A 12,473-nucleotide genomic window follows, 5' to 3' on the forward strand; every position below is an offset into this window, starting at 1 on the left:
TATGAAGTAGTAACTATATGAAGTAGTAACTATATGAAGTAGTAACTATATGAAGTGGTAACTATATGAAGTGGTAACTATATGAAGTAGTAACTATATGAAGTAGTAACTATATGAAGTGGTAACTATATGAAGTGGTAACTATATGAAGTAGTAACTATGTGAAATGGTGAACGTATGAAGTAGTAACTATATGAAGTAGTAACTATATGAAGTAGTAACTATATGAAGTGGTAACTATATGAAGTGGTAACTATATGAAGTAGTAACTATATGAAGTAGTAACTATATGAAGTGGTGACTATGTGAAGTAGTAACTATATGAAGTAGTAACTATATGAAGTAGTAACTATATGAAGTGGTAACTATATGAAGTAGTAACTATATGAAGTGGTAACTATATGAAGTAGTAACTATGTGAAGTGGTGACTATGTGAAGTAGTAACTATATGAAGTAGTAACTATATGAAGTAGTAACTATATGAAGTGGTAACTATATGAAGTGGTAACTATATGAAGTGGTAACTATATGAAGTAGTAACTATATGAAGTGGTAACTATGTGAAATGGTGAACGTATGAAGTAGTAACTATATGAAGTAGTAACTATATGAAGTGGTAACTATGTGAAATGGTGAACGTATGAAGTAGTAACTATATGAAATAGTAACTATATGAAGTAGTAACTATATGAAGTGGTAACTATATGAAGTGGTAACTATATGAAGTGGTAACTAAATGAAGTAGTAACTATATGAAGTGGTGACTTTGTGAAGTAGTAACTATATGAAGTGGTAACTATATGAAGTGGTGACTATGTGAAGTAGTAACTATATGAAGTGGTAACTATATGAAGTGGTAACTATATGAAGTAGTAACTATATGAAGTAGTAACTATATGAAGTAGTAACTATATGAAGTGGTAACTATATGAAGTGGTAACTATATGAAGTAGTAACTATATGAAGTAGTAACTATATGAAGTGGTAACTATATGAAGTGGTAACTATATGAAGTGGTAACTATATGAAGTAGTAACTATATGAAGTAGTAACTATATGAAGTAGTAACTATATGAAGTAGTAACTATATGAAGTGGTAACTATATGAAGTGGTAACTATATGAAGTAGTAACTATATGAAGTAGTAACTATATGAAGTAGTAACTATATGAAGTGGTAACTATATGAAGTAGTAACTATATGAAGTAGTAACTATATGAAGTGGTAACTATATGAAGTGGTAACTATATGAAGTAGTAACTATATGAAGTGGTAACTATATGAAGTGGTAACTATATGAAGTAGTAACTATATGAAGTAGTAACTATATGAAGTAGTAACTATATGAAGTGGTAACTATATGAAGTGGTAACTATATGAAGTGGTAACTATATGAAGTAGTAACTATATGAAGTGGTAACTATATGAAGTGGTAACTATATGAAGTGGTAACTATATGAAGTAGTAGCTATATGAAGTGGTAACTATGTGAAATGGTGAACGTATGAAGTAGTAACTATATGAAGTAGTAACTATATGAAGTGGTAACTATATGAAGTGGTAACTATATGAAGTAGTAACTATATGAAGTAGTAACTATATGAAGTGGTAACTATATGAAGTGGTAACTATATGAAGTAGTAACTATATGAAGTAGTAACTATATGAAGTGGTAACTATGTGAAGTGGTAACTATATGAAGTAGTAACTATATGAAGTAGTAACTATATGAAGTGGTAACTATATGAAGTGGTAACTATATGAAGTGGTAACTATATGAAGTGGTAACTATATGAAGTGGTAACTATATGAAGTAGTAACTATATGAAGTGGTAACTATATGAAGTGGTAACTATATGAAGTGGTAACTATATGAAGTGGTAACTATATGAAGTAGTAACTATATGAAGTGGTAACTATATGAAGTGGTAACTATATGAAGTAGTAACTATGTGAAATGGTGAACGTATGAAGTAGTAACTATATGAAGTAGTAACTATATGAAGTAGTAACTATATGAAGTGGTAACTATATGAAGTGGTAACTATATGAAGTAGTAACTATATGAAGTAGTAACTATATGAAGTGGTGACTATGTGAAGTAGTAACTATATGAAGTAGTAACTATATGAAGTAGTAACTATATGAAGTGGTAACTATATGAAGTAGTAACTATATGAAGTGGTAACTATATGAAGTAGTAACTATGTGAAGTGGTGACTATGTGAAGTAGTAACTATATGAAGTAGTAACTATATGAAGTAGTAACTATATGAAGTGGTAACTATATGAAGTGGTAACTATATGAAGTGGTAACTATATGAAGTAGTAACTATATGAAGTGGTAACTATGTGAAATGGTGAACGTATGAAGTAGTAACTATATGAAGTAGTAACTATATGAAGTGGTAACTATATGAAGTAGTAACTATATGAAGTGGTAACTATATGAAGTAGTAACTATGTGAAGTGGTGACTATGTGAAGTGGTAACTATATGAAGTGGTAACTATATGAAGTAGTAACTATATGAAGTAGTAACTATATGAAGTAGTAACTATATGAAGTGGTAACTATATGAAGTGGTAACTATATGAAGTGGTGACTATGTGAAGTGGTAACTATGTGAAATGGTGAACGTATGAAGTAGTAACTATATGAAGTAGTAACTATATGAAGTAGTAACTATATGAAGTAGTAACTATATGAAGTGGTAACTATATGAAGTAGTAACTATGTGAAGTGGTGACTATGTGAAGTGGTAACTATATGAAGTGGTAACTATATGAAGTAGTAACTATATGAAGTAGTAACTATATGAAGTAGTAACTATATGAAGTGGTAACTATATGAAGTGGTAACTATATGAAGTGGTGACTATGTGAAGTGGTAACTATATGAAGTAGTAACTATATGAAGTGGTGACTATGTGAAGTGGTAACTATATGAAGTAGTAACTATATGAAGTGGTAACTATATGAAGTGGTAACTATATGAAGTGGTAACTATATGAAGTAGTAACTGTATGAAGTAGTAACTATATGAAGTGGTAACTATGTGAAGTGGTAACTATATGAAGTAGTAACTATGTGAAGTAGTAACTATATGAAGTAGTAACTATATCAAGTGGTAACTATATGAAGTAGTAACTATATGAAGTGGTAACTATATGAAGTAGTAACTATATGAAGTGGTGACTATGTGAAGTGGTAACTATATGAAGTAGTAACTATATGAAGTGGTAACTATATGAAGTGGTAACTATATGAAGTGGTAACTATATGAAGTGGTAACTATATGAAGTAGTAACTATATGAAGTAGTAACTATATGAAGTGGTAACTATATGAAGTGGTAACTATATGAAGTGGTAACTATATGAAGTGGTAACTATATGAAGTAGTAACTATATGAAGTAGTAACTATATGAAGTAGTAACTATATGAAGTAGTAACTATATGAAGTGGTAACTATATGAAGTAGTAACTATATGAAGTGGTAACTATATGAAGTAGTAACTATATGAAGTGGTGACTATGTGAAGTGGTAACTATATGAAGTGGTAACTATATGAAGTAGTAACTATATGAAGTAGTAACTATATGAAGTAGTAACTATATGAAGTGGTAACTATATGAAGTAGTAACTATATGAAGTGGTAACTATATGAAGTAGTAACTATATGAAGTGGTGACTATGTGAAGTGGTAACTATATGAAGTAGTAACTATATGAAGTGGTGACTATGTGAAGTGGTAACTATATGAAGTAGTAACTATATGAAGTGGTAACTATATAAAGTGGTAACTATATGAAGTGGTAACTATATGAAGTAGTAACTGTATGAAGTAGTAACTATATGAAGTGGTAACTATGTGAAGTGGTAACTATATGAAGTAGTAACTATGTGAAGTAGTAACTATATGAAGTGGTAACTATATGAAGTGGTAACTATATGAAGTAGTAACTATATGAAGTGGTAACTATATGAAGTGGTAACTATATGAAGTGGTAACTATATGAAGTGGTAACTATATGAAGTAGTAACTATATGAAGTAGTAACTATATGAAGTAGTAACTATATGAAGTGGTAACTATATGAAGTAGTAACTATATGAAGTGGTAACTATATGAAGTAGTAACTATATGAAGTGGTGACTATGTGAAGTGGTAACTATATGAAGTAGTAACTATATGAAGTGGTAACTATATGAAGTGGTAACTATATGAAGTGGTAACTATATGAAGTAGTAACTGTATGAAGTAGTAACTATATGAAGTGGTAACTATGTGAAGTGGTAACTATATGAAGTAGTAACTATGTGAAGTAGTAACTATATGAAGTGGTAACTATATGAAGTGGTAACTATATGAAGTAGTAACTATATGAAGTGGTAACTATATGAAGTGGTAACTATATGAAGTGGTGACTATGTGAAGTGGTAACTATATGAAGTGGTAACTATATGAAGTGGTAACTATATGAAGTGGTGACTATATGAAGTGGTAACTATATGAAGTGGTAACTATATGAAGTGGTAACTATATGAAGTGGTAACTATATGAAGTGGTGACTATATGAAGTGGTAACTATATGAAGTGGTAACTATATGAAGTGGTAACTATATGAAGTGGTGACTATGTGAAGTGGTAACTATATGAAGTGGTAACTATATGAAGTGGTAACTATATGAAGTGGTAACTATATGAAGTGGTGACTATGTGAAGTGGTAACTATGTGAAGTGGTAACTATATGAAGTAGTAACTATATGAAGTGGTGACTATATGAAGTAGTAACTGTATGAAGTAGTAACTATATGAAGTGGTAACTATATGAAGTAGTAACTATATGAAGTGGTGACTATGTGAAGTGGTAACTATATGAAGTAGTAACTATATGAAGTGGTAACTATATGAAGTGGTAACTATATGAAGTGGTAACTATATGAAGTAGTAACTGTATGAAGTAGTAACTATATGAAGTGGTAACTATGTGAAGTGGTAACTATATGAAGTAGTAACTATGTGAAGTAGTAACTATATGAAGTAGTAACTATATGAAGTGGTAACTATATGAAGTAGTAACTATATGAAGTGGTAACTATATGAAGTAGTAACTATGTGAAGTGGTGACTATGTGAAGTAGTAACTATATGAAGTAGTAACTATATGAAGTAGTAACTATATGAAGTGGTAACTATATGAAGTGGTAACTATATGAAGTGGTAACTATATGAAGTAGTAACTATATGAAGTGGTAACTATGTGAAATGGTGAACGTATGAAGTAGTAACTATATGAAGTAGTAACTATATGAAGTGGTAACTATATGAAGTAGTAACTATATGAAGTGGTAACTATATGAAGTAGTAACTATGTGAAGTGGTGACTATGTGAAGTGGTAACTATATGAAGTGGTAACTATATGAAGTAGTAACTATATGAAGTAGTAACTATATGAAGTAGTAACTATATGAAGTGGTAACTATGTGAAGTGGTAACTATATGAAGTAGTAACTATGTGAAGTAGTAACTATATGAAGTAGTAACTATATGAAGTGGTAACTATATGAAGTAGTAACTATATGAAGTGGTAACTATATGAAGTAGTAACTATATGAAGTGGTGACTATGTGAAGTGGTAACTATATGAAGTAGTAACTATATGAAGTGGTAACTCTATGAAGTGGTAACTATATGAAGTGGTAACTATATGAAGTGGTAACTATATGAAGTAGTAACTATATGAAGTAGTAACTATATGAAGTAGTAACTATATGAAGTAGTAACTATATGAAGTGGTAACTATATGAAGTAGTAACTATATGAAGTGGTAACTGTATGAAGTAGTAACTATATGAAGTGGTGACTATGTGAAGTGGTAACTATATGAAGTGGTAACTATATGAAGTAGTAACTATATGAAGTAGTAACTATATGAAGTAGTAACTATATGAAGTGGTAACTATATGAAGTAGTAACTATATGAAGTGGTAACTATATGAAGTAGTAACTATATGAAGTGGTGACTATGTGAAGTGGTAACTATATGAAGTAGTAACTATATGAAGTGGTGACTATGTGAAGTGGTAACTATATGAAGTAGTAACTATATGAAGTGGTAACTATATAAAGTGGTAACTATATGAAGTGGTAACTATATGAAGTAGTAACTGTATGAAGTAGTAACTATATGAAGTGGTAACTATGTGAAGTGGTAACTATATGAAGTAGTAACTATGTGAAGTAGTAACTATATGAAGTGGTAACTATATGAAGTGGTAACTATATGAAGTAGTAACTATATGAAGTGGTAACTATATGAAGTGGTAACTATATGAAGTGGTAACTATATGAAGTGGTAACTATATGAAGTAGTAACTATATGAAGTAGTAACTATATGAAGTAGTAACTATATGAAGTGGTAACTATATGAAGTAGTAACTATATGAAGTGGTAACTATATGAAGTAGTAACTATATGAAGTGGTGACTATGTGAAGTGGTAACTATATGAAGTAGTAACTATATGAAGTGGTAACTATATGAAGTGGTAACTATATGAAGTGGTAACTATATGAAGTAGTAACTGTATGAAGTAGTAACTATATGAAGTGGTAACTATGTGAAGTGGTAACTATATGAAGTAGTAACTATGTGAAGTAGTAACTATATGAAGTGGTAACTATATGAAGTGGTAACTATATGAAGTAGTAACTATATGAAGTGGTAACTATATGAAGTGGTAACTATATGAAGTGGTGACTATGTGAAGTGGTAACTATATGAAGTGGTAACTATATGAAGTGGTAACTATATGAAGTGGTGACTATATGAAGTGGTAACTATATGAAGTGGTAACTATATGAAGTGGTAACTATATGAAGTGGTAACTATATGAAGTGGTGACTATATGAAGTGGTAACTATATGAAGTGGTAACTATATGAAGTGGTAACTATATGAAGTGGTGACTATGTGAAGTGGTAACTATATGAAGTGGTAACTATATGAAGTGGTAACTATATGAAGTGGTAACTATATGAAGTGGTGACTATGTGAAGTGGTAACTATGTGAAGTGGTAACTATATGAAGTAGTAACTATATGAAGTGGTGACTATATGAAGTAGTAACTGTATGAAGTAGTAACTATATGAAGTGGTAACTATATGAAGTAGTAACTATATGAAGTGGTGACTATGTGAAGTGGTAACTATATGAAGTAGTAACTATATGAAGTGGTAACTATATGAAGTGGTAACTATATGAAGTGGTAACTATATGAAGTAGTAACTATATGAAGTAGTAACTATATGAAGTAGTAACTATATGAAGTGGTAACTATATGAAGTGGTAACTATATGAAGTGGTAACTATATGAAGTGGTAACTATATGAAGTAGTAACTATATGAAGTAGTAACTATATGAAGTAGTAACTATATGAAGTAGTAACTATATGAAGTGGTAACTATATGAAGTAGTAACTATATGAAGTGGTGACTATGTGAAGTGGTAACTATATGAAGTGGTAACTATATGAAGTAGTAACTATATGAAGTAGTAACTATATGAAGTGGTAACTATATGAAGTAGTAACTATATGAAGTGGTAACTATATGAAGTAGTAACTATATGAAGTAGTAACTATATGAAGTAGTAACTATGTGAAGTGGTGACTATGTGAAGTGGTAACTATATGAAGTGGTAACTATATGAAGTGGTAACTATATGAAGTAGTAACTATATGAAGTAGTAACTATATGAAGTGGTAACTATATGAAGTAGTAACTATATGAAGTGGTGACTATGTGAAGTGGTAACTATATGAAGTAGTAACTATATGAAGTGGTGACTATGTGAAGTGGTAACTATATGAAGTAGTAACTATATGAAGTGGTAACTATATGAAGTGGTAACTATATGAAGTGGTAACTATATGAAGTAGTAACTGTATGAAGTAGTAACTATATGAAGTGGTAACTATGTGAAGTGGTAACTATATGAAGTAGTAACTATGTGAAGTAGTAACTATATGAAGTAGTAACTATATGAAGTGGTAACTATATGAAGTAGTAACTATATGAAGTGGTAACTATATGAAGTAGTAACTATATGAAGTGGTGACTATGTGAAGTGGTAACTATATGAAGTGGTAACTATATGAAGTGGTAACTATATGAAGTGGTAACTATATGAAGTAGTAACTATATGAAGTAGTAACTATATGAAGTGGTAACTATATGAAGTGGTAACTATATGAAGTGGTAACTATATGAAGTGGTAACTATATGAAGTAGTAACTATATGAAGTAGTAACTATATGAAGTAGTAACTATATGAAGTAGTAACTATATGAAGTGGTAACTATATGAAGTAGTAACTATATGAAGTGGTAACTATATGAAGTAGTAACTATATGAAGTGGTGACTATGTGAAGTGGTAACTATGTGAAGTGGTAACTATATGAAGTAGTAACTATATGAAGTAGTAACTATATGAAGTAGTAACTATATGAAGTAGTAACTATATGAAGTGGTAACTATATGAAGTAGTAACTATATGAAGTGGTGACTATGTGAAGTGGTAACTATATGAAGTAGTAACTATATGAAGTGGTGACTATGTGAAGTGGTAACTATATGAAGTAGTAACTATATGAAGTGGTAACTATATAAAGTGGTAACTATATGAAGTGGTAACTATATGAAGTAGTAACTGTATGAAGTAGTAACTATATGAAGTGGTAACTATGTGAAGTGGTAACTATATGAAGTAGTAACTATGTGAAGTAGTAACTATATGAAGTGGTAACTATATGAAGTGGTAACTATATGAAGTAGTAACTATATGAAGTGGTAACTATATGAAGTGGTAACTATATGAAGTGGTAACTATATGAAGTGGTAACTATATGAAGTAGTAACTATATGAAGTAGTAACTATATGAAGTAGTAACTATATGAAGTGGTAACTATATGAAGTAGTAACTATATGAAGTGGTAACTATATGAAGTAGTAACTATATGAAGTGGTGACTATGTGAAGTGGTAACTATATGAAGTAGTAACTATATGAAGTGGTGACTATGTGAAGTGGTAACTATATGAAGTAGTAACTATATGAAGTGGTAACTATATGAAGTGGTAACTATATGAAGTGGTAACTATATGAAGTAGTAACTGTATGAAGTAGTAACTATATGAAGTGGTAACTATGTGAAGTGGTAACTATATGAAGTAGTAACTATGTGAAGTAGTAACTATATGAAGTGGTAACTATATGAAGTGGTAACTATATGAAGTAGTAACTATATGAAGTGGTAACTATATGAAGTGGTAACTATATGAAGTGGTGACTATGTGAAGTGGTAACTATATGAAGTGGTAACTATATGAAGTGGTAACTATATGAAGTGGTGACTATATGAAGTGGTAACTATATGAAGTGGTAACTATATGAAGTGGTAACTATATGAAGTGGTAACTATATGAAGTGGTGACTATATGAAGTGGTAACTATATGAAGTGGTAACTATATGAAGTGGTAACTATATGAAGTGGTGACTATGTGAAGTGGTAACTATATGAAGTGGTAACTATATGAAGTGGTAACTATATGAAGTGGTGACTATGTGAAGTGGTAACTATGTGAAGTGGTAACTATATGAAGTAGTAACTATATGAAGTGGTGACTATATGAAGTAGTAACTGTATGAAGTAGTAACTATATGAAGTGGTAACTATATGAAGTAGTAACTATATGAAGTGGTGACTATGTGAAGTGGTAACTATATGAAGTAGTAACTATATGAAGTGGTAACTATATGAAGTGGTAACTATATGAAGTGGTAACTATATGAAGTAGTAACTATATGAAGTAGTAACTATATGAAGTAGTAACTATATGAAGTGGTAACTATATGAAGTGGTAACTATATGAAGTGGTAACTATATGAAGTGGTAACTATATGAAGTAGTAACTATATGAAGTAGTAACTATATGAAGTAGTAACTATATGAAGTAGTAACTATATGAAGTGGTAACTATATGAAGTAGTAACTATATGAAGTGGTAACTATATGAAGTAGTAACTATATGAAGTGGTGACTATGTGAAGTGGTAACTATATGAAGTGGTAACTATATGAAGTAGTAACTATATGAAGTAGTAACTATATGAAGTAGTAACTATATGAAGTGGTAACTATATGAAGTAGTAACTATATGAAGTGGTAACTATATGAAGTAGTAACTATATGAAGTAGTAACTATATGAAGTGGTGACTATGTGAAGTGGTAACTATATGAAGTAGTAACTATATGAAGTGGTGACTATGTGAAGTGGTAACTATATGAAGTAGTAACTATATGAAGTGGTAACTATATGAAGTGGTAACTATATGAAGTGGTAACTATATGAAGTAGTAACTGTATGAAGTAGTAACTATATGAAGTGGTAACTATGTGAAGTGGTAACTATATGAAGTAGTAACTATGTGAAGTAGTAACTATATGAAGTGGTAACTATATGAAGTGGTAACTATATGAAGTAGTAACTATATGAAGTGGTAACTATATGAAGTAGTAACTATATGAAGTGGTGACTATGTGAAGTGGTAACTATATGAAGTAGTAACTATATGAAGTGGTAACTATATGAAGTGGTAACTATATGAAGTGGTAACTATATGAAGTAGTAACTGTATGAAGTGGTAACTATATGAAGTAGTAACTATATGAAGTAGTAACTATATGAAGTGGTAACTATATGAAGTAGTAACTATATGAAGTGGTAACTATGTGAAGTGGTAACTATATGAAGTAGTAACTATGTGAAGTAGTAACTATATGAAGTGGTAACTATATGAAGTGGTAACTATATGAAGTAGTAACTATATGAAGTGGTAACTATATGAAGTGGTAACTATATGAAGTGGTAACTATATGAAGTGGTGACTATGTGAAGTGGTAACTATATGAAGTGGTAACTATATGAAGTGGTAACTATATGAAGTGGTGACTATATGAAGTGGTAACTATATGAAGTGGTAACTATATGAAGTGGTAACTATATGAAGTGGTGACTATATGAAGTGGTAACTATATGAAGTGGTAACTATATGAAGTGGTAACTATATGAAGTGGTGACTATGTGAAGTGGTAACTATATGAAGTGGTAACTATATGAAGTGGTAACTATATGAAGTGGTAACTATATGAAGTGGTGACTATGTGAAGTGGTAACTATGTGAAGTGGTAACTATATGAAGTAGTAACTATATGAAGTGGTGACTATATGAAGTAGTAACTGTATGAAGTAGTAACTATATGAAGTGGTAACTATATGAAGTAGTAACTATATGAAGTGGTGACTATGTGAAGTGGTAACTATATGAAGTAGTAACTATATGAAGTGGTAACTATATGAAGTGGTAACTATATGAAGTGGTAACTATATGAAGTAGTAACTATATGAAGTAGTAACTATATGAAGTAGTAACTATATGAAGTGGTAACTATATGAAGTGGTAACTATATAAAGTGGTAACTATATGAAGTGGTAACTATATGAAGTAGTAACTATATGAAGTAGTAACTATATGAAGTAGTAACTATATGAAGTGGTAACTATATGAAGTAGTAACTATATGAAGTGGTAACTATATGAAGTAGTAACTATATGAAGTGGTGACTATGTGAAGTGGTAACTATATGAAGTGGTAACTATATGAAGTAGTAACTATATGAAGTAGTAACTATATGAAGTAGTAACTATATGAAGTGGTAACTATATGAAGTAGTAACTATATGAAGTGGTAACTATATGAAGTAGTAACTATATGAAGTAGTAACTATATGAAGTGGTAACTATATGAAGTAGTAACTATATGAAGTGGTGACTATGTGAAGTGGTAACTATATGAAGTAGTAACTATATGAAGTAGTAACTATATGAAGTGGTAACTATATGAAGTAGTAACTATATGAAGTGGTAACTATATGAAGTGGTAACTATATGAAGTGGTAACTATATGAAGTAGTAACTGTATGAAGTAGTAACTATATGAAGTGGTAACTATGTGAAGTGGTAACTATGTGAAGTGGTAACTATATGAAGTAGTAACTATGTGAAGTAGTAACTATATGAAGTGGTAACTATATGAAGTGGTAACTATATGAAGTAGTAACTATATGAAGTGGTAACTATATGAAGTGGTAACTATATGAAGTGGTAACTATATGAAGTGGTAACTATATGAAGTAGTAACTATATGAAGTAGTAACTATATGAAGTAGTAACTATATGAAGTGGTAACTATATGAAGTAGTAACTATATGAAGTGGTAACTATATGAAATAGTAACTATATGAAGTGGTGACTATGTGAAGTGGTAACTATATGAAGTAGTAACTATATGAAGTGGTGACTATGTGAAGTGGTGACTATGTGAAGTGGTAACTATATGAAGTG

General features: G+C 30.3%; 1 protein-coding gene across 1 annotated transcript in view; it reads left to right on the forward strand.

The window, feature by feature from the left end:
• thap7 (THAP domain containing 7) overlaps window positions 1-12,473 on the forward strand; it is a 29,303-nt gene that overhangs the window by 5,167 nt on the left and 11,663 nt on the right. The gene's annotated exons all lie outside the window — the stretch shown is intronic.

The sequence above is a fragment of the Blennius ocellaris genome (genome assembly GCF_963422515.1).
Source record: "Blennius ocellaris genome assembly, chromosome: 20".
Classification (NCBI taxonomy): domain Eukaryota; kingdom Metazoa; phylum Chordata; class Actinopteri; order Blenniiformes; family Blenniidae; genus Blennius; species Blennius ocellaris.